The sequence below is a fragment of the Peromyscus maniculatus genome, chromosome 15, assembly GCF_049852395.1.
Source record: "Peromyscus maniculatus bairdii isolate BWxNUB_F1_BW_parent chromosome 15, HU_Pman_BW_mat_3.1, whole genome shotgun sequence".
NCBI classification, from domain to species: Eukaryota; Metazoa; Chordata; class Mammalia; order Rodentia; family Cricetidae; genus Peromyscus; species Peromyscus maniculatus.
Window position 1 is genome coordinate 30966849 of NC_134866.1, and position 26347 is coordinate 30993195.

Consider the following 26347-nt stretch of genomic DNA (forward strand, 5'->3'; position numbering starts at 1 on the left):
ATGAAAAGCAATTCAATAAGCAGTGTTCCTGCATGGTCTCTGCTTCAGTTCCCACCTACAGCTTCTGCTCTGCTTTCCCTCACTGGTGGACCATGAACAGCCTAGGCTGTTGTTCATAAGGGTTTGACCATAGCAACAGAAAAGCACAGTAGAACAATCGCTAAGTTACCAAAACACACCTCACTAAGTGTTAAGGCGAGAGGAGTATCAGGATCCCAGAGATGTCCTGATGCCAGGGCATGCAGTTCACCTTCTTATCTACTCCCTTATGAAGTGAAAGGTTTCAGAGATGGTGAGGGGTAGGGGGCATGTTGGAGAGCATTAATTTTCACACCTAGAAAAGAATGCAAGAAAACTAGAGAACCTGTGTAACTATACCTGATTAGGGTTACCAAAACGATAAGGAGAATGGCGATAATAAGGACATTCTTAATTTCTTTTCAATCCAAGCAAATCAAAAGAACTGCAAATAGGACAGTGTAACTATTCACCAGCCTTCTAGATGTCCACGTTATTAGCAGATCTGACTTTTTCTCAGGCCTTCACTTGTGTGATATTTTGTTTATACTCTTAACAGTTTGCCTGAAGATCAGAGGGCAGAGCAAGCCACAGAGTTAACCACAAAGCTCAGGCAGTGATGGCACACACCTTTAATCCTAGCACTCAGGAGGCAGAGATCCGTCTGTATCTCTGTGAATTCAAAGCCACCCTGGATTACATGAGATTAATCCAGTCTAAAAAAGAATCAGAGCCAGGCAGTGGTGGCACACACCTTTAACCCTAGTACTTGGGAGTCACACCCCTTTCATCCCAGCACTAGGAATGTTGAGACAGGAAGCCATATGGCTGGACAGAGAAGGAATATAAGGCGGAAGGAGACAGGCACTCAGGCCCTTTCGGCTGAGGACTCAGAAGCATTCAGTCTAAGGATTCGTGGAGACAGGATCAGCTGAGGAGTTAGCAAGGTGAGAAGTGGCTGTGGCTTGTTTCCTCTGATCTTTCAGTATTTATCCCAGTATCTGGCTCCGGGTTTTTATTATAGGACCAATTAGGATTCGAGCAACATTCAATGGCATCCTTATGAGTGACAGTTATTTCAGTTTATCCTTGGCTCCAAGATTTCTAACCAAGCTCCTTCAACATCGTATATCCAATATTCTTTTGCTAGAGTTTTTGTTTGCTTAAATTTTTACTCCAACGAGAAACACCCAACTCTGACTATCTGCTATTAAATATGACATTTGTTTTAGAATAAGATACAAGCTGTCTAACCTACTCGCTGTTTCTCTCTCTGATCTCAATGTCCTACCATTTCCTTGTGACCCACTGACACACTGGAATGATTGGCACACTCGTGCCCAAATAGAAGCTTCCCACTACTCGTCTTTGAAGTCTTTCCATGACTGGTACTTTCTTTAGAGAGACTTTCTCCAGTCACTCTCTGTGATACTGCTCCCATCCTCCACCCCATACCACTCTGTCTGTCACTTTACTTAATTGCTTTCACAACCATTATCACTGTAAGAGTGCCTTATTTTTACATGCCTATTAGTATTCTCCTCATGCTTTTTTTCTAGTATAAACCACATGAGCAGGAACCTATTCACTATCATATCTTTTGTTTTGTTTTGTTTGAGACAGGGTTTCTCTGTGTAGCCCTGGCTGTCCTGGAACTCACTCTGTAGACCAGGCTGCAGGCTGGTCTTGAATTCACAGAGATCCACCTGCCTCTGCCTCCCAAGTGCTGGGATTAAAGGCGTGCACCACCACCCGGCTCACTATCATATCTTTATTGCAAGATCATTACAAACAGTGGTATACATTGTGTACTAAGCAATTACATTATAGTCTACATGACCACGTGCATGGTGCATTGCTCTCTGGGTAGCTGTCATGTATGGTGCTCAATAAACATCCAACAAATGAATACATGTGTTTTGTTATATCATGAGACACTTCATCTCTTCATATTGTCCTTCCCCACAGATCCATTATACTTGTTATTATTAAATTAACTCATATACTTAACTACTGTTATCACTTATTTGGGAATGCTTTAATGAGTTGCCAGATGACATCTCTCCCACTTTTGCATTCATCACTTTCTAGGCAACTAGTAAATTGTCCTTACACATCTGTCCTTAATATAAGTCAGCTGATCAGTTGAGATGATCAACTTTCTTTAAAAGCTGAGGTTCCGATTCAGGAAAAAAAAAAAATCCTTAGAAAGGACCAGACTCCCTTGTTCAAGTTATGTCTATATGTATATACCTGACTGTTAACATTACTTTTATTTAGAGGTTATTGTATTGTGGAGGGTTTATTATTATTATTCATTTTTGAAAATTACTAATTTGTCTTATTGAATTTTTATTAGAATTTTCACAAAATAATGGAAGAGCCCTGTGCTTTTAAAGGCAAAACAATACTCAAATTTTCTATAACTAGATTTTGAAAACAAGTCCTGTTGAGAACTCAGAGGCTCTGTTCTCAAGGTCAGAATTTCTCCTGTCTTGCCTGAAGTAAGTACTTGAGTTTGCCAGAGAGAAAAGAAATTCTTAGGGACTGCCTCAGGTCCAGAACCAAAAGCAATATTCTGGACCAGCGTACAAAGAATTAAGCAGAGAAAAGTTGGGAAATCTGAAGTTGTAAGTGAGGAATCAATGCTATACCATTTAATCTGTTTTTTTTTTTTTCATTTATATTCCTGAGCATTTTACAATAGGTCTGGCACTTTCAAATTGTTGATGTCACATTTTTATATCTATTGTTATTTTTTATAATTCCATACATTAGTACGGTATTTACATCATTTCCATTCTTCCCTCTCTCCCTTCCAGTTCCTCCTGTGCACCCCACCCATGTCCCCACTTTAATCCAGTATAGCCCACAGGAGGTAGTAATATAACTGGTATTCAGACAGGGTAAGTAAATTCCTCGGAACGTAATCAGTCCTTCTTGGAAAACAATCCTGGGCACTTACCTGTATCTGGTTGGGTTCAGATTTTTTTTTTTTTTTTTTGTTTTTTTGTGTGTGTGTGTGTGTGTGTGTGTGTGTGTGCGCGCGCATCTGCGTGTATTTTAAATTTAAGATTTGGGTGAGTGTTTTCCTCACATGTAGTGTACCACATGTACAACTGGTACCCAAAGAGGCCAGGAGAAGGAAGGCATCAGAATCCCTGAAGTTGGAGTTACAGAAGATTGTGAGCTACCGTGATAGTGACGGGAACCAAATCCAGGTCCTCTGCCGAGGACCACTGAGCCACCTCAGCAGCCCCAATTATGAAACCAGTTGTCTTAGTTACCGTTTCCAGGGAGAGACACGATGACCAAGGCAGCTTACAGAAGGAAGCATTTAGTTGGGGTTTTCATACAGTTTCCGAGGGTTACTTTGTGACCATCATGGAGAGAAGCTTGGTAGCAGGCAGGCAGGCGTGGTGTTGGAGCAGTAGCTGCGAGCTTACATCTGATCCACAGGCATGATGCAAAGAGCTGGGAACTAGCTGGGAATGATACGGGCTTTTAAATCCTCAAAGCCTACTCCCAGTACACACATCCTCCAACAAGGCCTCACCTCCTAATCTTTCTCAGACAGTTACACCGAGAATTCAAATGTGTGAGCCTCTGGGGGCCATCCTCACTCAAACCACACCACTCGTTGAATTTGTTACCTACGATCTGTTCATATACCAGCAAACAAGGAGATATATTTTAGGCTCAATGGTCTTTACCAGCCTCGCTCAATGATCATGTTTCTCATACTTGCCCCAACCCGTGGTGAGGATGGGGTGATGAGGAACACACAAATTTGGAAATTTCTGTCTCTCCTGGATAACAAAATGATACAAACTATCTAAGAGACCAGTGAGCACAGTAAGGTAATTGCAAATAAATTTTCAGTTCTATTTCTTTTAGCTTGATGATTCTCCAACCAGGTATTTAGTCTTTCTGAGGCTTAACGTCCTTTTCTGCATAGTAGAGAAAAACAATAGCAATTATCTTATAGTTTTAAGGATTGAGGGAGCCAATGTATGTAAAGCATTTAGTTCAGAACATGATGTATTTTAAGTATTAAAGTTATTGTCGCTGTTATCACACTGATTTCAAATTGTGTTCAGCCCTCGCTGTTTTTCCTTCCTGGTGAAGCACAGTCTCTTTCTTTGACGTGCTATGGGCTGAGATCCGCTAAGGCCAAATGTCAATGCCTCTCCAGCCTGGTTCCAGCTTAGATATGCGGAGAAAAACACGACACCCTGTTGGGCCCTCTGTGTGTGTGTGTTCATTGTATATAGTTATGGGTTTCATAAAGATATTTCACACACTCATCCAAGTATATCATATACTTTAACCATATACACACTTTGTCTTAGTTAGGGTATTTATTGCTGTGATAAAACGTGACAAAAAGCAACTTGGGGAGAGAAGGATTTATTTCAGTTTACAGTCCCCCATCACGGTCCATCGACGAGGGGAGCAGGGCAGGAACCTGGAGGTGGGAACTGAAGTACAGGTGACATTTTGTGCCATCCTCACCTGGAAGTAGTCTCTCTTCAAGCAGCCATCCATTTTCAGGAGCTCCAGAGTAAGCGAGCTGTGGGACTGCCTTCCGCTCACTCTTTAAGGGGTCCCTTCTGTCACTCACGCCCGCAGCTTTTATCATTTCTGCCGGTTCTGGCTTCTGTATTTATGCAGTTAATTATACTATTTCCTTTCCCCCTCCAGTCTTCTTTTCTTCTTCTGTTTTCTGGCCTGTTTCACTTCTTATCTCTTTGTGGATTCAGGAAACAAAAGCTATCAAAATGGCTTTTAGGGATTATATCATGCAATCAAGGCGCTTCTCTCCTGAGGTGGTCAACCCAACTACCATGCCGCAGAGGGCTTGAGTTTGGATCTGACGTGCTTCTCCGCAATGTTTTTTTTTTTTTTTTTTTTTTAATCTATGGGTTCAGAGTGGTCCTTGAATTAATCTAGAAATGCAGACTTATAAAGATGGACGCACACCATCTCACTGAGGATAAATCTGAACACACAAAAGCCCCATGCACTACTGTCCCCAGTGAGGCATCTAACCTAACCTGCCACCAGCTTCCTCCTTCTAGGCCTCTGTACTCGCCGTCTGGCTGTGACACTCTTCACCAGTACCTGCATGGTTTCATTCTTCACTTTATTCAACGTTCCATTTAAAATCGTTTCTTGTACTTCTTTTACCACCTTATCTGAAATAGCACACATTCTCTCTCTCTCTCTCTCTCCTTCTCCAGACCCACCCCTTTCACAGTATTCAACCCCGAGGGGCGTGTCTTGATGTGATGGTTTATTCGTTTTGTGGGTCTTTTTCCACCTGGTATTATGTAAGTTCCACGAGAACAAAGTTGGAATTTGTTCATTCTTCTAGAAACAAAACTGCCTTCTTGCTGATTCCTTCAGCATGTAGAGCCCCTACTGACCTCAGCCTCTGTCCTGCTTTCTTTCTGCATAGAAAGCTGCTCCCTGGATGTCACATGACTTACCCTCATCCCCTGACACCCCTCCACAGGCAGGGCTTGTCCTGACTCTTTGCTGTTATTCGCCATCTTCCATGCTTTGATTGCACTTACCACACTCAGATACTAAATACTTATTTATTTATTCCCTCACTAGACTACAAACTCCACAGTGATCATCACTGCATCCTCAGCTTTTCAAGCAGTTCATCAAAAAATTTAGTTAGGTGTTCAATAAATTTTTTTCAAATAAATAAATTCACCATCATAAAAAATAGTTTAAAATTTTTGTTAGTCTCAAAGAATCTCAAGATGAAAGCTTATTTTACTTTGGTCTGCTAAAGTGAATAGATAGCCACTTGCTTACAAAGAAATTGAAAAGTAAAATAACAAAGGTATTTCATAATTATATAGAAAAATGATGCTGATCCTATGATTTTGCTCCCAGGCTAATCCAAGAAACTACCAGGTACATGGAGTTTCCTTTCTTTTTTTTTTTTTTTTTTCTTTCTTTCTTTTTTTTTTTTTCTTCTGGCTTTTTGAGACAGGGTTTCTCTGTGTAGCTTTGCTCCTTTCCTGGAACTCACTCTGTAGACCAGGCTGGCCTCGAACTCACAGAGATCTGCCTGCCTGTGCCTCCCGAGTGCTAGGATTAAAGGCGTACGCCACCACCGCCCAGCTTAAACACAGTTCTTAAGGAAAAATGCATTGCTGTAGCCTACTTAGAGCATAGTACTGCTAAACCAACAACACTAAAAACAAGGAGAGATGAGGCAGGTTTTTACACCTGCAAGTGGCTTTATTATGAAACCAAGTTTCAGGACCCCCTATTTATATGAGACATTAGTCATGTTTTTCTATCATTTTTCTTAAAGTGTGCTCTGGATTGTTGCCATTTTGTATTATCAAGTATTGATTTTATGTATTAATCAATACTTTTACATATTTACATTAATCAATACATATTTTAACACATGCAAACACAAACTGACCCAATCAGGATAATTAGCATTCTAATTAGCATTTCCTTTTCTTATCTTGTTTGTTTGTTTGAGTCTTTGAGCATCCCTTTTCTAACTCTTCACAAAACGGGACAGTTTACTACAAACCTTTGTCATCCGTCTCTGCTGCACACCAGAGCTGATCCTCTCTACCTGTGTCTTGGTATCTGATAGCCAACTCGCGTTACAGGTTTTTCTCTGCCCACCGACATCAAACTACAAAATATTTTAAGATTTGCCTAAAGGATGATGACCTATTAGGGTAAAATTTGTGCAAAGAAACCTTTTAGGCAGAAGAAATAAGTCACTAGAGATCCACAGATTTACTGAAATAAAAGAATGCCAACATTAGGAGTAGCGCCCCCCACTGGAGTAGTGGAGAAATGTCAGAATATGAAAGCTCAGAAAAGCAGTGTTAAAAATTGGAGACTTACATACGCAGTTTAAGCTTGTATTCTTTTTTTGTTTTGTTTTGTTTTTGTTTTTCGAGACAGGGTTTCTCTGTGTAGCTTTGTGCCTTTCCTGGAACTCACTCTGTAGTCCAGGCTGGCCTAGAACTCACAGAGATCCGCCTAGCTCTGCCTCCCGAGTGCTGGGATTAAAGGCATGAGCCACCACCGCCCGGCAAGCTTGTATTCTTAAAAGATCATTCTAGCAGTGTGGAAAATAAGTATAATTTGGGCCCAATTCTAAATTGCATTATAGAGTGAAAATCATGGTTAAGATGAAGGGGGAGTGAATCTGAGAATTATGACATGAAATTATATTTTGCATTTTTATTTTTCTGCTCAAAATGAACGCTCTCTTCATTTTAAAAGAGTGAAATTATTCTAGTTCTCCAAAACTAAAAACAATATATCTAAAATATAAAGAAAATTTCATCATGATTAATTTTCTTCCTTGTAACCTCTCTAGGAGCCAAATTTTATTATGATTTTTTAAATTAATTCAAAATACACAGAAAATTGCAACCTGAGATGAGACAAATTCAAATAAATATATTTTAAAAATAATAAACTTTTGTATTTGTTAAGCTAACAAAATATAGTCTTAGTTACTTTTCCTATCGCTGTGACAAAAATACCCCGTCGAAAACAACTTCCGGGAGAGAAAGGGCTTTGACTCACAGCTCAAAACTATAGTCAAGCATCACAGGGCAGTCATGGCCGCAGGAACCTGAGGCGGCTCACAGGCAGCTCTCAGTCACATCGTGTCTGCAGTTGCTAAGCAGGAAGTGACGGATGCTGGTATTCAGCTCACTTTCTTTTCATGTAGGTCCCAGGACCCGAGTCCAGAAAATAGTGCTAGCCTCTTGTAGGTGGATTGCCCACCTCAGTCAATCTAATCTAGACAATCCCTCACAAGCATGTACAGAGGCTTGTCTGTGATCGCGAATCCTGTCAAGTTGATAACCAATATCAACAGTTACAAAGTCCAAACTGATAAAATTGAAACAGGATGAATGCACAATATTAATGGTCTTCTCCATCTGGAGAACAATATAGTACTAAGCCACAAAAGTTACATAACTATTCTTTGCTCCAATAATAATCACTTTTTAAAAAAAATCCTCAAAATCAACTTTAGACTGGGATTGAAGTGCAGTTGTTTTCTAGTTAGAATATAATTAGATTGTAACTTAAGGAAATTTTAATAGATAGTCTTCTATAAACTACTTTTGGGAGGGCAGATTATAAGTAAATCAAATCACCTACTGATGATGTAGCTCTGAAGTTGATAGAGCTGACCATTTAGGAAAGGGCACAGTCTTCGTTAGGGTTTCTATTGCTGGGAAGAGAAGACACCATGACCACAGTGACTCTTATAAAGGAAAACATTTAATTGAGGTGGCAGCTTACAGTTTCAGAGGTGTAGTCCATTTTCATGATGGCGGGGATCGCGACAGTGTGCAGGCAGAACATGGTGCTGGAGAAGGAGCAAGTTGATATGTAGGCAACAGGAAGCAGAATGAGAGATGCTTGAACAAGAGACCTCGAAACCTGCCCCCACAATGACGCACTCCCTTCAACAAGGCTACACCTACTTAACAAAACCACAACTCCTAATACTGCCATTCCCTTTAGGGGCCATTTTCTTTCAAATCACCACAGGGATCTATTTTATCACTCATTATATTCATTTTTTGAGGTAATTGTTGTTTGTTTGTTTGTTTGAGATGGGGTCTCACCATGTAGCCCTGGCTGGTCTGGAACCTGGTCTGTAGACCAGATTGGCCTCAGATTCACAGAGATCTGCCTGCCTCTGCTTCCTGAGTTCTGGGATGAAAAGTGTGTACCACCATGCCTGGCTATTCGCTGTCTTCCTACATTAAAAAAAAAAAAATGTAATTCTGGGGCTGGCAAGATGGCTTAGTGGATAAAGGCACTGACGGCCAAGCTTGGTGATCTGAGTTCAGTCTTTGGGACCCATGTGGTAGGAGGAGAGAACAGATTCCTGCAAGCTGTCTTCTGAGCACCATATGTGTCCTGGCACTCAGGCCTCTGCATGCTCCCCAGCCCATAAATAAACATAATGAAAATTTAAAAAGAAAAACATATAATCAAATAGTAAGGCTTATAAACATAAACACATTGGATAATTTTAAATAAGTAACTATTTAAAATATTCAATAAAAGATGAAGTAGAAATAAATTGAGAAAGATGTTTATACTTGTGACTATAAACAAAAATGTAACATTCACAATATAGGATTCTTAAAATTGTAAGGTAGAAATCTGACACAAAAAAACTAGGTTAGTGACATAAACATCAGAAGATGAACTGGAAAAATGGACAGTAAGTATAACAAAAGATTTTCAACTTAATAGTAAAGGAAAAGCAAAGAAGGAAAGGAAGGAGGGAGGGAGGAAGGGAGGGAGGGAAGAAAATCTCTTTGACTTACCAAAGATGAAAAGGACTTGCTATAATAGTGTGTATTAAGAATGGACCTTCAGGGAGAAACGGCTGAGAGTTTACGAGAACTAGCTGCTCTTCGAGGGCATCCTGGTTTAGTTTCCAGCACCCATATGGCAGGTTACAGCTGTGTGGAAGTCCAGTCCCAGGGTATCCACCACTTTCTTCTAGCCTCTGCTGGGACTACAACACATGAGTTACAGACTTACATTTAGGCTTTGTGGAATTGCAAATTTATGTTTCCGAAGGGAACAGTTTAAAAATAGGTACCAATTTAAAAGCAGACCCACCCTTTTGATCTAGTGATTTCTCTCCTAGGGTTGTATTCTTAGTCTGTAACTACAAAACGCACTCAAAGATGGATACATGGGCTGTGTCTATAGCACCACTTTCTGCTGGTGGAAGCTTTGGAGACCATCTGTCCTTTAACAGTGACTGATTTAATAATTTATTGCTCAATTAGACTGCACAACCACATAAAAAGAACAGACCTGCCTTTAAAGACATTGGATGTTTACAACGTATTATTTCTCTAAACTCAGTGTATAAAACAGTGTGCATCTGACTTGATACAGTCATACAAAACCCTGTGTATACGTGTGTGTGATAAGATAGCTAGAAAAGTGGTAGGCAGCATTATAGAAGCTATCTTTGAGATTTTTGTGTGGTTTTGCTTTTACTTTTATACCTTTTTGATTTTAGAAGCGACGTCTATGTATTGTAAACTAAAATGGGGGTGGTGGTGAAAAAATGTACTTCCCGTGTTATTTGTTGTTGTTTTGAACATTTTATGTAAAATACATGGTAGCATGTTGTACAGGCTGGTTTTGTGTGTCAACTTGACACAAGCTAGAGTCATCAGAGAGGAAGGAGCCTCAGTTGAGGAAATGCCTCCTTGAGACCCAGCTGGAAGGCGTTTTCTCAATTAGTCATCAATGGGAGAGGGTCCAGCCCATTGTTGATGGTGCCATCCCTGGGTTGACAGTTCTGGGTTCAGTAAGAAAGCATGCTGAGCAAGCCATGGAAGCAAGTGGCTGGCACTCCTCTGTGGCTCTGAATCAGCTCCTATCTCCAGGTTCCTTCCCTGCTTGAGTTCCTGTCCTGACTTCCTTTGGTGATGAACAGCAGTGTGGAAGTGTAAGCTGAAGAAACCCTTTCCTCCCCAGCTTGCTTTTGGTCATGGTGTTTTGTTGCAGCAATAGAAGCCCTAACTAAGACACATTATGTCTTTGCATCTTCAATTTCATCCACTAGAATGAGAGCTCTCCCACTGGTTATGTGTTACAATCCTTCCTTTATACTTAATGCTTCATATTGAGGAAAAATTCTTGAAACACCTTCATAATTTATGTCATTAATATGTAAAATGTAAAAGTAGAAGTGGTTAATTGGAATTTGAGTGTAACAATTTTAATTTTTTCTTTTTTTTTTCATTCATTACATTTAAGAAATCTCTATTAAGGCAAGTCTATTTTCACATGAGAGATTTGTCTTTTGCTTTACTCTAATTTGAAACCCCATACCCTCCTTGCGCAGGGAGTTTGGTCTGGGAATGCTCTCACCGCCCCTGGACTGTTTCATCCCCACCCCATCCCCAACATTGCTGGACTGTTCCATTTTCACAGAGAGGGGGGATTATTCTTAGAAATCTAACTTTTTTAGTCCCCTGTCTAGCAAAGACACTTCATCATCACCAATGTAATCAACAGAAAAACACTTGCAATAATATAAGTGAATCTGAGCTTAAATTTTAAGTTGGGACCAGAGGGTCCCTCGCTCTAACAAGAACTCCTTGTCTAGAACGGTTTGATCATAGGCTCAGGTATGGGGCAGCGTGACTTTGCCCACTCTTAAACGCTTAGGCAGCTCTCTAATTTTACTAAGTCTCCACAAGTGTTTCCTTCCAGATGTACCAGCACTCATTCCGTCCCTCTTTTCATGAGTTCTCTAACTACAATTAATAGAACCTTTGGTTTGGGACCTCGTCCCTGCTCAGGGGTTCAGAAGGTCGGGGGCTGGGCGGGCTGGGCGGGCTGCAATACCATAAGCAGGATGTTCAAGCTTCAAATGCCAGGAGCTGTGGACAATAGGAGAGGGAAGTCTATACGCCTGGTATTTACCCCGGCAGACCATTTGTTTCAAAGGAACAGTATCACTGTCTTTCATATACTGACAAAGATTTCACCAGGTTCTGGGAAGAATTAGGAGTAGCATTACAGTCATCCTCACTTTGTTTATCTAGATAACACATATCCCACTTAGTTTATTATATAGTTCTGCCATGTTCAACTAAATTAATATACTGCAAAAGCAGAAGTTTGGATAAATCTAAAGATCAGGACACCTAGGAAGAGCCACCTCGCACAGAAAACATACAGAACTATCTTTGTACAAATACTATAAATAACGTAATTTTGTTTTATAAATGACTTTTGTTCAGAATGAAGAGAAAGCACGCGCGTGACACACACAGACACACACACACACAAACACATGGGCAGTATGTGTATTGGGAGGGAGGGAGGGGGAAGAGAGGGGGAGGAGGGAGAGGGGGGTTTGATTAATATGATTGAAGTCAAATCCAAAGAGAAAACTGTTGAGCCCTTACAAAAAGAAAAGAAAAAGAAATGTAAGTTTAACAGGAAAAATGAATTCTCTACAACTTCCTACATGCTTGGGATTTGCATGTTTTATTTCATTTGCTTTTCACTGAAAAGTCCAATGAAATTTTATTTCAAGAAATTTTCTCAAGGATAAAAAACTAGAAGTTACAGAGTAAGGATATGGGGATAAATGTTATTCTTAAATTAATGACTTCTTTCATGTGCTCTCTCCAAGTGAAGGACTTTAGCAGTTACTATCCTGTCTCACTTTCAGTTTAAACCAGTTATCCAGGAAGGTTAACTTCCAATAATAACCAAGTGGCTAGGTTATTAGTGGTAGAATGGAAATGAAAATGTAGACATTGGGATTCAGACTATTTTCTTACTCTAGTGAGTAAATCATTTTGTCTTTTGCTCTTTAGCCAATGCAGATTTGAAGATTTGGAAAATATTTGTAACCACTTCATTTAAGCTAGGTCTTAATAATAGTAACTTTTCTAGAACAAATAAGGACTAATGTTACAGTGTACATACTGCATCTGTGATCATTTGAATGTAAGTAGCTATATATAGTCTGAGAATTTCATGTGATGATGATTTACTAAGACTCAGCCAGCCTATTTTTTTCCTTTCTTATAAACTCTTTGTGACTTGGGCCAATCATTTTCAGCTTATTCATCGCTGAAAGAGACACGTTGTATAACACTTTAGTCATGGCATATTAATTTCGTAGTAAAGCCAAGGCAATTTCTTGGTTTCTAATTGCAGTAAAATGGAAAGTTTCTGAAAAGTCTGTGAAAGGTTAACTGGTAACATTTTTTTTTTTTTTTTTGAGAGGAGAAACACTTAAACTCTTGGGTGTTATTTACATTTGCATCAGTTCTATAAGGAAGATTATATATTTGAAATGTTTCAAACTTAAAACGACCCAACAACACCAGACATTTATTTAGAGTTGACTATATGTTAGGCATTACAGTAAAATCTAACAATTATAGATTCCTTTTGCCCTAGCCATGTACACTAGCCACCCTTATAATTTCTAATTTCAAATGAAAAAACGGGGCTGAGAAAGTTACATGCCTCGCTTGGAACAGGAGGACTTGCACCCAGCATCTGAACTGCAATGTGTGCTGCTAATCAAGAGGAAAGAAGTGAAATGGCAAACTTTTCAGCTCTTCCGTCCAGCACACTCATCTGATACCACCAGTGACTTAGTCCCTCATAAAAATGAATGGCTAATCTAATAGCGCTGGCTGGGGAGTAGGCAACATGTAAATAGGGAAGTCCTGTACGTCATCTGTGTGACATAGCTCTTCCTGGGTATCACATCTTTAGATTTACCCTGTATCTGTATGTCTGTGGGGCTGGATTTTTGTTTGACTTCTGCTTTTGCAATACATCAATATAGTTGAACATGACTGAACTATATGATAAACTATCACAAAATCGAATATGTATATCTATAGATAAGCAAAGTATAAATAATATTGAGTATGATTGCAATGTTACTCCTAGTTATTTTTTTAATTATTTATTTATTATTTTTATTTTGTGTACACTGGTATTTTGCCTGCATGTATGTCTGTGTGAGAGTGTTAGATCCTCTGGAACTGGAGTTACAGACAGTTATGAGCTGCCATGTGGGTGCTGGAAATTGAACCCAGGTCCTCTGGAAGAGCAGCCAGAGCTCTTAACCACTTAGCCTGTTACTCCTAATTCTTACTAGGAACCTGGTGAAATACTTGTCAGTATCTGAAAGGCAATGATGTTGTTCCTTTGAAGCAAATGGTCTTCCATGGTCTGTTGGTTTGTCTGTGCATACATGTGGACAAATACAGTCTATGTATCATTTCAGCTTTGTGTGCGTGTGTGTGTGTGTGTGTGTGTGTGTGTGTGTGTGTGTGTGTGTGTGTATGCATGCTTATTGAGATATTCCTGCTCCAGCCTCCTGAGTGATGAGATTTTAGGCATGTATCACTGTGCCTAACACAGTCCATATTGGTCTCTTGTGTCAGGGTAGTCATCAGAAGGAAGTTTAGTTTTACTTGTAAGACCGCAGAAGAGGGAGTATCAGAGTGTGGAAGAGGATACTAATATTTTACTCTTGAGGGTCCACAGTAAACTGTGGTAAGAAGAGTTGGGTCATGTTTGGTAGATAAAGCACAAGAACATAGCTCAAACTCAGTAGGTAGCCAAGGCCAGCCTTGAACTCCTGATTCTTCTGCCTTTTGAGTGCTGAGATTACAAGTGTGTCTCACCATGCCTGGCTTTGAAGAAACTGTTTTAAGTCTATACTTATTGCGTGAGTTACTTATTTACGATATGTGTGGTGTATGGATGTGTGACACATGCCAAGTGTGCATGTGCATCCAGAGACCAGAGTAGAGCACTGATTGTCTTCCTGTCACTCTCCATTTTATTGTCTTGAGAGAGGATCTCTCCCTGGACCGGAAGCTCGCTGTTTCTTTGGATCTCCTTCTTTCCACCCCCACCCCCAGATGCTGGGGTTACAGGCATGTACATACATGCCTGACTCTTTACATAGGTGCGGATGATTCAGACTGAGGGCTCATGCTTGTACTCTTATTCACTGAGCTTGAACACAGTGTATAACTGTGTGTATGTTTGTTTATAAAGTTCCACAAACTACCAAGGAGCTAAGCTAGCAGGCATTGATCATGAACATCTACTTAGCTTGTATCTCTAAAGCTAATTTAGAATTTAGAATTATATTTGACCCCTTTTCATTTAGAATTTAGATTATATTTGACCCCTTTAATCCAAGAAATGCTGGATTCCTTGAACTATAATTTTTCAATTCTAACTCAGTTCATCCTCATTTTATAAAAAATATTTCATCGTTTAAAAACTTTCAGATTTTCATCCATTTACATATTTGCTACAAATTTCTCATGTTCCAGATCTGAACCATTCAGTTTTTAACTATAATTCTTTATATGAGTTAAAGATCTGAGACACCAAAGAGATCTTGCCAAATGTCCACACAACTTGTACTACAACATTTATTGGAAAACCTTTCATTCTTCTTTCCAAGACATGCCACACATGACAGCAATGAGTTCTGTGGGCATCTGATGAGATCATGTGGGTCTTCTGACTTAACTGATATGACGTATAATATATTATGTTAATGTATTACATGTTAATGGAGTCACATCTTTGCAGTGCTCTTGGAAACAATTATTAGGGTAGAGTTTTCAGGTTACTATCGAATTAAAGTTTTAACTATTTGAGGATGTTTTTTAATGTCGAAGAGTTGTCAGTGGGGGTGCTGGAAAAACGGCTCAGTGGCTAAGAGAGCTTGTTCTGCAAGCAAGCCTGAGTACTTGAGTTCAGCCCCTTGCACCCGTTTAAAAAAAAAAAAAAAGCTGGGAGTGGTCCTGCATGGGACTGTAGCTCCAATGCCATGAGGGAGGAGACAGGAGGGTCACAGGGGTTTGCTAGCTGCCAGCTGGAGCAGGCGAGAGACCCTGTTGTAGCTTGATTTTTTCGCCTTGCCCACTGTCAGGACAAATCTCTGTCACCCGCCAGTCCCACAGCCGCTCAGACCCAACCAAATAAACACAGACACTTATATTGTTTGCAAACTGTATGGCCGTGGCAGGCCTCTTGCCAACTGTCCTTATCTTGCTAACTGTGCTTTTATCTTAAATTGATCCATTTCCATACATCTATACCTTGCCATGTGGCTGGTGGCTTACTGGCGTCTTCACATGCTGCTGGTCATGGCAGCGGCTGCAGCCTCTCTGGTCATTGCGGCGGCTGCAGCGTCTCCTTCTGCCTTTCTGTCCTTTTATATCTCCTCTCTGTTAGTCCCACCTATCTTTCCTGCCTAGCCACGGCCGATCAGGTTTTATTTATTAACCAATCAGAGCAACTTGACATACAGACCATCCCCCAGCACAGCCAAGTGCAGACCATCTCAAACACCTGCACTCAGGCCCATGGTCCTAATCATCCTCTATACGGACCTGCTGGGTAACGCCACAAAGAACCTGAGAATGGGCTCCCACAGGACCTACAGAACATCCCACAGCACCCTGTCTCAAAGGAGTAAGTGGAGAATGACAGAATAGGATGCCCAGCATTCTCTCCTCGCTGCCACATGTATGTGCACACCTGCGCACATTGGCACATACATGTGTGCATACACCACACACATATAAATATACACACAATGAATAATTTGGGGGCTTTTATTAGTCTAATAAAGTGAATCAGGTAATTGTGAATTACTTTGAAATTCTCAAACTATAAAACGTGGACAATTTTCCAGTTTATAAAAGTTTGATGATCTTGTTGGACTCAGTGATATCTCAGAGTAATTCTTTAGTAATTAAAAAAAAATCTATCTTTTTGTTGGTTGCTCTTGGTCAACTACAAAGACTGTGGATATAGAAAGTATGAGGAAGAAAATGACTCTCAGCCCACATCTAACAGATAATGTTTTCTGGTTCTTTCTGACCAACCTTTAATGATAAAATTAGCATTATGGATTATATTTTTCTAATTTTACACTATATATTACATTATTAGTCTCCTATAACAGTATCTTTAAAGATACGACACCTTTCTTAAAAGATTCAGTTGATAAGACATTTGTTTGATAGTGTAAGTAGTACTTATCAATTTTCTTAAGAGCTTTTATTTGTTTAAAAAGTCATTTCCTGTGGCCAGTGATATGAGTTTAAAAAAAAAAAAAGTTGACAAGTAAGGTTACTTGCCACCAAGCCTGAAGACCTGAGTTCAAACCCAAGACCTACATGGCAGAAGGAAAGAACTGACTCCTGCAAATTGTCCTCTTCCATCCGCATGTAAGCTGTGGCATGCATGCCTATGTTCACACATATATAATGTTAATAATAAGGCTAAAAATAAAATAATCATATCTGGAATTCTATTAATTTGCCCAAAATTATATAGTTTTAAGTGAGGTGTTTGGTTTTCCATTTTAAAACTCCAAACTTTCTAATTTACTTTAAACATAATGTGAGAATTTAGATTCTTTTATGTTCTTTAATTGGGGTAGTCATTCTGTATTTATCAAACATATTCTGTTAGGTGCTGGCAAACCACTTATGGTCCCTGCTTAGTGGAATTTACAGTTTAGAGCACACAGACAGACATAAATAAAATAATCACACCATGATATCTAAATACAAATTGAGGCAAGTGATTTAAGAGAAAAGAATAGTGAGTACATCAGCATGATGGAAACATAATGTTGTTCAAAGTTTTGGGAAAGAGGGCTCTGGTGGCTGGAGCAAAGACAATAAGGTGGAGATGGATGTGGGATGAGGTTGCTGGGGCAGTTAAAGACACACCATGCAGAGCCTCGAGACTTATTAAAGGGTCTTATCTCTATCTTTAAAGTAATGTGAGCCATTTAAGAGTTTTAAGCAGCAAAATTACAGTATCAAATTTATGTTTTGAAAAGATCATTGTGATAGCAGGAGAAAGTTGGGGGCAAGGGGAGTATCTTTATGGATGCCAGAAGCCCAGTAAGCAAGCTATTACAGTAATGGTAGGCGAGATTGATGGTAGCCATTTTGTTCATATCCTGAGTTCTGTTATCTACCCAAATCTATAGTTGTAAATAATTCAGTGTTTTCACATTTAAAAATTTAGGACTTCAACTGTACTTATTTACTGAGTAATTATAACTACATAGGACTAAATTGATGTTTCTGGAAACAAAGACAAATATACAAAATCAACAGATACTCAGAAGATAAAATAAAGAGCTAAGACTATAGCTCAGTGCTCGGACACTGGTTTAGCATGCAGGAGGGCCTGGGCTGAATTCCCAGCAAACACCTCCGCCCCCTGACACACAGAAGGAAGGGAGGATAGAGATTTTAAAGTTTCTGGCTGTTTACCAACATCATATACTGAATATTCTCTCTCTCCTTTTGGCTCATATAATGAAGTATCTTCCAATTGTCTGTACATCTATAAGGCAATCATATTGCAAATTATTTTAGTTTTACAATGTTAATGTTTAAAGAAATTCTCACCATTTACAATTTTTTTTTTGTTTGTTTGTTTTTGTTTTTCGAGACAGAGTTTCTCTGTGTAGCTTTGAGCCTTTCCTGGAACTCGCTTTGGAGACCAGGCTGGCCTGGAACTCACAGAGATCCGCCTGCCTCTGCCTCCCGAGTGCTGGGATTAAAGGCGTGCGCCACCACCACCCGGCTTACAATTCTTTTAAAAGATATCTTTGTCTTCTATGATTTAAAATTTTAGAATCGTTTTTTCAGCTTCTATGGGCGAGCTGTAAATTGATCTGAGAACAGTTCTCCCAGACTTTTCTAACTCTCAGAAGTTTTACGAAGTTCTTTCTGTAGAGTCTATGGGCTTCTTGTCTCAATTATTGTTTTTACTATTGGTCTTGTGCTATTTTTAATGCATTGGTTACTTCATTTTATTGCAGTAAGACGACTAGATTGTGAAATCTTATTGTAAGAGTTGCTCTGATGTATCTACTTCATTTAGACCTAAAACTTCAGTCATTAGAGAATCATACTTCTTTGTTTTAGGCTGAAACAATTTCATATAATTCTTCCTGACCTTGAACTTGCTATGTAGGGGAGAGAGACTTTGAACTCCTGATCCTCCTGCCTCTACCTTCCTGAGTTTAAGATTCTAAGAATATGTCTGCTAATATACCAGCTAAGTTTTTGTTGTTTCTCCATGGAGGGTTAAACCCAGTGTTTCACGCATACTGCACAAACACTGGGCTGTGACCCTAGCCCTCTCTTTACTTTTTATTTGGAGACAAGGTCTCATTAATTTTCCCAGGCTGCTCTTGAACTTGTTCTGTATCACAGGCAGGTCTAGAACTTGATCACAAGACCTTTCTGTCTCAGCCATCAAAGTAGATGGGGTTATAAGCCTGCACTAAGAACTCCTAAGAACCAAAACTTCATCTGAGTCCAAGCACCCAATGCAATTATTTTCTGTTGAATGTGGCAAAGAAGGTATTGGCATTCACTAAACCCGAGCCCACAGGAAAAAAAATTAAAGAGCTGATGGATTTGCGAAGCAACTGGTTATTAATGTTCAAATCAGAACACAGGGGATGGATCCATGTTATTTGGCATGTGCATTCTTGTCCCGTTCCAGAACTGCCCTGTACAAAACTGGGTCAAAGGATGGAAAGAATTGCTGAGCCATTTGGTAGAAATAAAATTTGAATTTCAAAATACATTCACAAATTTTCATTAGCTTGGATTTAAGCTCTAAGTTTCTGCAGCTGACTTTGGTGCTTGAGTTTTCTAAGCGTCTGCTTTGTCAACATGGATCTACTTTAAGAGAACTGATTAAATCAAACGCAAACAATGCTCAGCGAGAACGTATAGTGTTCCTGGGATTTTGAACATGAATATACACAACACATATGGCACTGCATTATTTGAGTCTTCGAAATATATTCATATATATGCCCTTTCCTGAGCTATGGAAGTCAAATCCAAGGGTCACTCTCAGAATGTAAACCTGGATTGACTGGGATTCCTATCAGCGCTATGTGTATGGAGTCCTTGTGTGCCTTTAACCAGTTTTATTGAGATAGAATTAATACACACCGTACAACTTTAAAGGGTATAACTCACTGTTTTTCATATTCACACAGATTTGTGTAACCACCACCACAGTTAATTTTAGAACATTTTCATGATCTCAAAAAGAATACTGTAGCTTATCTTGTGTCTACCCATCTTCCCAGGAGCAGCTTCCCAGTCACTAATAAACCTACTCTGTAGAGGATACTCGTGTTCTGTCCATACAGGTCTCTCCTGCCAGCTCATGCACAAGAAAGGAATCATATAGCCTATGAGATCTTGTGATTAGCTCCTTCCATTTACAGTGTTCTGTTAGGATCCAATCACATTGCCGCATGTATCAATACTTGATTTCTTTTTACAAACAAAAAAATGTGCTATGGTATAGATATACCATATTTGTTGGTTCATAGTCATTTGTTTCCGCTTCTGGTTATTGTGAACAGCGCTACATTTTTTTGGCACAAATTCTATGTGGATGCACATTTTCATTTCTCTAGAATTGCTCAGTCACATGGAACTAAATATTTAATCATTTGAAGAAGAGCAAGACTGTTTTCCAAACTGGCTACACATTCCTAAGGCAGTACCTGAGGGTTCGGTTTCTCCCTCTTTTTGTCTTTAATCTGTCTTTTTATTCCAGACAATGTAGTGCTGTCCCATTTCTTTGGTGACTAATGATGTCAAACATCTTCTCATGCTCTGATTGGATTTATATTTCTTCTTTGGACAATATCTAGTCACAATCAAGTTATTTTACCTGGAGTTCATATATTTCACATACAGATCCTTTCTATAATTGCGGATGCTTTTCCTTCCTGTTTTGTAGACTGCTGCTCTTGTTCTCTATTTTCACACTCTTAGTGGTGTGGATGTCCCTCAAGCATAAGATTTGGATGAAACCAGTATGAACTTGTTTCAGTAACTGATGCTTCTGTTTTCATATTTAAGAATCCTTTGCCAAATCCAAAGTCATAGCTTTACTTGTTTTCTTCTGACAGCTTTACAGACTTTGATTTTATATATGTCACTGATCTTTGAGTTAATTTTTGCAAGTGGTGTGAGGGAAGGGTGGTAGTCTTTGCATATGGCGATTCAGTTGTGCTAGATCTTGTTGAACAATATCTCCATTCCTAAGCAAAATCTTACCTGCTGTACGTCAGTATTGCCTTCCAAATTAACCAACTAGTACTTGCCCCGGCTTCATCGGAATCTTAAAGTCTTATACTTCAAGAGGCATATGTATATGTAATATATATATATATATATATATATATATATGATAATATATATATTATATATAGCATACTTAGCTATTTTGGATACTGCTTTAGAATGTTACAGAACTAAATATTCTTGAATAGATAATTGACTATAATTCTACTTTTATATGATTTGTAACATATATGGCCATCCATGAACTTTAAAAAGGATCATTGTATATGTGGGGATGTACATGTCATGCTGCTCTATAATAACTGGCACAATTTTTACTTCTAATCCCTCTTACCATTAGGCAACAGGAACAATAAAAAACATGAGATTATCTTTGATTTAAAAGACCCAAAATGTGTGGAGAGGGTAGAAACTGATTGGATAGCTGTTATGAGGGCTGGCAACAAGAGAAACAAAAGCCAAGTGATAAAGGTCAGGCAGTAACAAGTAGCCAGGTGGATGTCCAGATTGGATGGCAACAAAAAACTCCTGACTAACTGGAAAATGAGGAAGGTGTAGCTAAGTTGTCTAGCTCTAGATTCAAAGTATCATTTAATGTTAATAATTAGCTGCTTCAAAGTGAAGTGTTAACTTTCTTGCTTTCTTAGGAAATCCACTTGTTTTCCTGATCTGTTTTCAAGCAAAATGTAAAAAATACAGTAACTGAGTAATTCCTACGATTACATGATGTAAGATTTTACAGGTTATTGATTAGAGCCCAGCATCTGAAAGATGTGAATGAATACAATAAATAAAAAGTTCTAGAATGTCTTAGAGGGAAAATAGTGGTATTAAACCATAGCAAGTGTCCTTTATAATTGTTGGCTCTTATTTTTATTTATTTATTTATTTAATTGTTTTGGTTTTTCAAGACAGGGTTCCTCTGCGTAGTTTTGGTGCCGGTCCTGGATCTCACTCTGTAGACCAGGCTGACCTCGAACTCACAGAGATCCACCTGGCTGTGCCTCCCTGGGATTAAAGGTGTGTACCACCGCCACCCGGCGGCTCTAATTTTTATAAACTTTCTGTGTTTGTAGCTGCAATTAGCACATGTATGAAGATGACTCCTACCTCTGTACCTAGTTGTTTCCTGGACATCTATGTGTTATTTCCAACTACCTAGCCAGACAGCCGGTGAGTCAACAGGCACCTCCAGTTCAACTTTGCTAACATCAGACTTATTCTCTCTGCTCTAAGCCTACACTGGGTCCGCATCTCTCTCAAGTACGAGTGACCATCTAGAGAGCTAAACTGGCAGGATCAGTAACACTCAACTCCCTCCTCCTTTCTCTTACATATTCATTGATTTGTCTTTGATTCTATTCTGTCTTTCAAATCTTCCTGCTCCCTTTCAGCTGTTTTTATAGCCCAGGCTTCATGTGTGATTTGAATATATGATTACATTAATTTCTTATTGATTTCCTTTTCTCCACCCTTTCACCTACTTTTCATTCCATTGCTTAAGCGGTTTTTGTTTGTTTGTTTGGCTTTGCTTTAATTGAAATTACAAGAGCAAGACAGTCCTAACAAAAGTTCATGTAAAAAAGCAGTATGTCAAAGAGTAGAACTATTTTAAACAACGAGATTCATATTTTGCAATTGTATGTAATTTCCAGGTTTGCCACTTTCTTTATCTTGTCTGGGTAATGTAGCTAACAGTTCTAATGTCACTGTACAGTTACTCTAAAACGCAAAGTTTTCATATTTACCTGTGGGACTAAAAGCCACTCTTTTAGACTAGATAGAGTACCACGTATCTCAGCCTCTTTACTTAATCTGTTACATCCAAACTGGCTTTCAGATTACAAAATCTTCTAATGCACACATTTTTATATGTTCTGCCTCTTCGTTAGAATAACTGATTTAGTTCCTATTTCCCTGTCAGCTATTTGGAAATTACTCCAATGACATTCAAAATTGACCACTGCTGCAAAGCTTTATTAAAACCTTCATTAGCCTCAGTAATTTCAGTCCTTCTGATGCAACTTAATGCTTGTTTTAAATGTATTAGAGAGTAGTCTGTGTTGTTAGCTATATGAGGAAAGAAACAATTACTCATTTCCCATTTACTGTTTCCAGTACATAGATGATCCACGTGCTCAGTAGCTGAAAGGTCTCTAGCTTCATAATATTGTTTTATTATATCCTTCTTTGTTGTTTGAGAGAGAGCCTTACTATGTAGCTCAGGCTGGCCTTGAACTCATGATTCTTCTGTCTCAAGTGCTGGGATTACAGATGTGTACCTCCACACCAACCTTGTACATTCTAACATAAAGATCTGCCATCTTCCAAGTTTGGATCTACAAATCTACATTTTCATGCTATTCTTTTCATTAATTTAATAGTCCTCAAAATGATTTTCAAACTAGTTTTCTAGTGAGCACTCAACATCGTAACTATAATGTTCTTACAGCAATACTATAGCTAGATTTAATGTAAATACAAATTAAACAAAGCTTTATCAATTCTGAATTCCTTGCTGTTATCAATATTCAAAGTTTTAAAGAAAGCCAGTAAATTTTTAAAAAATACTTTTGCAATGCATCATTTATATGCCCTGCAGAAATGTCTTAAATTATCTTTGCACATCTAAAATACTGTCAAATACTACTAGAGGTCTTCTGGTTTAATACTGTCTTTTCTCCTTACATAAGAAAATGTTCTGAAGAATATCTGAATGTATAGGAAGAAAATCTAATGAAAGTTGATGTCAGGATTAAATGCAAGGTAATACAGACACTACACTGGACAGATGATTTTAGAAGCAGTGAAGAAAGATACTGCCAAATTAGAAACGTAACTATTAAAAACAATTTAGATCTTGGTACTCGTGGGTTTATTATGTGCACATATATAGGGGTGTTCATACAAGTGTAGGTCAGAAACCTACAACCGTCAGGGTCATTTTTCAGACTCCAAACACTTCTTTTTGAGACAGGGTCTCTTACTGGCCTGGAATACACCAAGTAGGCTACGTTGGTTGTCCAGTGATCCCTGGGAACCCACCTGTCTGCTTCCTCTGGTAGTTGAGATTACAGTGATCTGCCATCATGTCTATCTTTTTCTCATGTGGGTTCTTGGTATTGATCTCAGGTGCATTCTACTGAGTTAACTCCTTAGCCCTAGGTCTTCGGAAAATACTTAAAATATCTGAGGAGCAATACTTAAAACACCATTTCCATTGTGAATACATATTTCTCACTAATTTTTTTATATTTGATTTGTTAGGGAAAAATAAATTTTATACTGATTTGTCCTGTTTTTTTGCTCACCAGAAGTCACTATATTGATATTCCTAATGTCACCTTTAGTTCTTCCAGAATAGAACAAGGTATGAGCTATTTTCTTTCCCTTTTTTGGTTGTAAGTTTAGTTATAGTCTGTACAATCTCCCCCTACACACACACACACAGGGTTTTTCCGTGTAGTTTTGGTGCCTGTCCTGGATCTCGCTCTGTAGACCAGGCTGGCCTTGAACTCACAGAGATCCGCCTGGCGTTGCCTCCCAAGTGCTGGGCTTAAAGGCGTGCACCGCCACCGCCCGGCTCGTATTAAATCATTAAATCTCATGTATACTATGTATTCTGAAATAATGACGAAGTTACAATTATTCCATTAGACTCTGATATGCATTAAGCTTGCAATAAGGGAATGGTTCATAATAAAGCTGCCACTTTATTAATGTGCTTCCTAAAAGACTATTCTAGCAATTTTTCCACATACAGAAGCATTAGAAAAATTTATAAAATGACTTCAAAAGGTTAGATGGTTCATACAACTCTTCAGCTCGTACCCCTCACAACCTGTAAGGAGGAGGCACACAATGTGCTTAAGTAGGAGTGCCAGTTTGTTTCAGACACACTTCCTAATTAAAACAGACTCAATACCAGGACACACACTACAGTATGTTACAACAGAGCATTACAAGAGAACTGACTTCAAAATCCCCCACCAACACGAACTCTAGTCTCATTGCTAAATGGTCTCCCCCAAAGGACCATTTCCTCAGGACTGGTGGCACACATTTAATTGTACCAGTGTCCACATGTTCAATGGCATTATTCACTGAATATAAGGCTTTGTCTACTTTATAATGAAGATTTCTATACGCTTTGGAAGTAGTAAGAGCTCAAGGAGCACGTTTTCAGTGAATACACATGGGTTACCATGCATTTGGCTACAAGTTGCCTGGACCCACCGTCGGAAACAGTTCAGACAGCATTGTTGCGCCCTTATATTGGTAAGTGGCGAGGCTGCCACAATTCAGTTCATTGTTCCGTTTCACAGTGCGGGTCTTTAAGTTCATTTTGACGCAGTTAATTAAAACCTACGTCTTAAAAGTTCTACTTGAAATAATAACAAATAGATCATATCTTTTAATTCAACACGTATCTACTTATTAGTCATTTTGAGGCTCCTAGGAGACACTAAAAGTTGACACATCACTCAGCTATACCTCCAAATAAATCCAGGACCGAGTTATTTGTTGTTTATAATGGATAATGAAAACAATTCTATTCTCAATTTTCATAGTGAAAAATCACTTCATTGTAAAAATATTCTAACAAAATGTATCCCTTAGCTGAAGTGTATATTAAAAAAACAACAACAAAATTTTGATCCACTTATTTGTATTTTAAAAATGTGTCTATTTAGAACTCCATTTCAACTTTAAATACAAAGTACTGAGAAATGTTGACTCTGACATCTGCAGAGCAGTGTGCCACGGCTCTAAGGTGCTGGTTTCTGTTTATCCACCAGACTCTAGTACTGTGACATCTTCTCTCCTTCATGTTTGGTACTCTCCGCTTTGTTCCCATCCACTTTCACCACCCGGAGTGAAAAGAAAAGCAGTATCTTGAAGTTTGCGCCTTCTACTTTCTCAGTTTTTAACATCTGGGTTTAAAAAGATTATCTTCTGTTCCACTATTCTTCCTTGAGCTGTCTGTAATTTAACCAGAACTGTACGATTGCTCAACATAAAATTGTTTGGATCTTTAAAATTTTTTTCCCAATTTGCTTCCTATAAGGTAATTGTGATGGTTAACTATGTCGCCATCTCCACAACTGACACACTAGTCGCCTTTGTCCCTTTTTGATGGCTTTTTGTCCCTTTTTGATGGCTTTTTCTACACTGGACTAAAACAGGAGCACAGCTGCCACAACAGTTCAATGCAAAACAGGAAGTCACGTGGCCTTCCTAGCTTACCTTTCAAGGCCAACTCACTCCCCCTGCTGGTGAGTGGTAGTATTCATAGTTCACGGGGCATTATTAGTACATTGCTGAAAAATGAAGAGCACATAGACTTTGGTTCAACTGGATTATTTCTATGGTAAGATTTATGCTTAGCAACTTTTTAAAAAATGTAGGGTTTAATATACCTGTCACTTAAAGGAATCCAGCACTAGAAGTCTGAAAAAACAATTCTGTTTTGGTTTAGTTTTTGAAACAGGTTCTTGATATGTAGCAGACTGACCTCTCAGATATGGTGAAAACCAATGCTTTTTAAATCTCTTAAGTAGACCACAACAATAATATATTGAAAT

The 26347-nt window shown here is 38.8% G+C and overlaps 1 long non-coding RNA gene across 1 annotated transcript; it reads right to left on the reverse strand.

The window, feature by feature from the left end:
• Positions 1 to 8306: 8306 nt before the first annotated feature.
• Positions 8307 to 26347, reverse strand: LOC107403055 (uncharacterized). Its single transcript, XR_006063930.2, has 4 exons — positions 26183 to 26347; positions 26010 to 26083; positions 9387 to 9580; positions 8307 to 8410 (listed from the first exon to the last, which is right to left on the reverse strand). It is a non-coding gene; the product is annotated as an uncharacterized LOC107403055 (long non-coding RNA).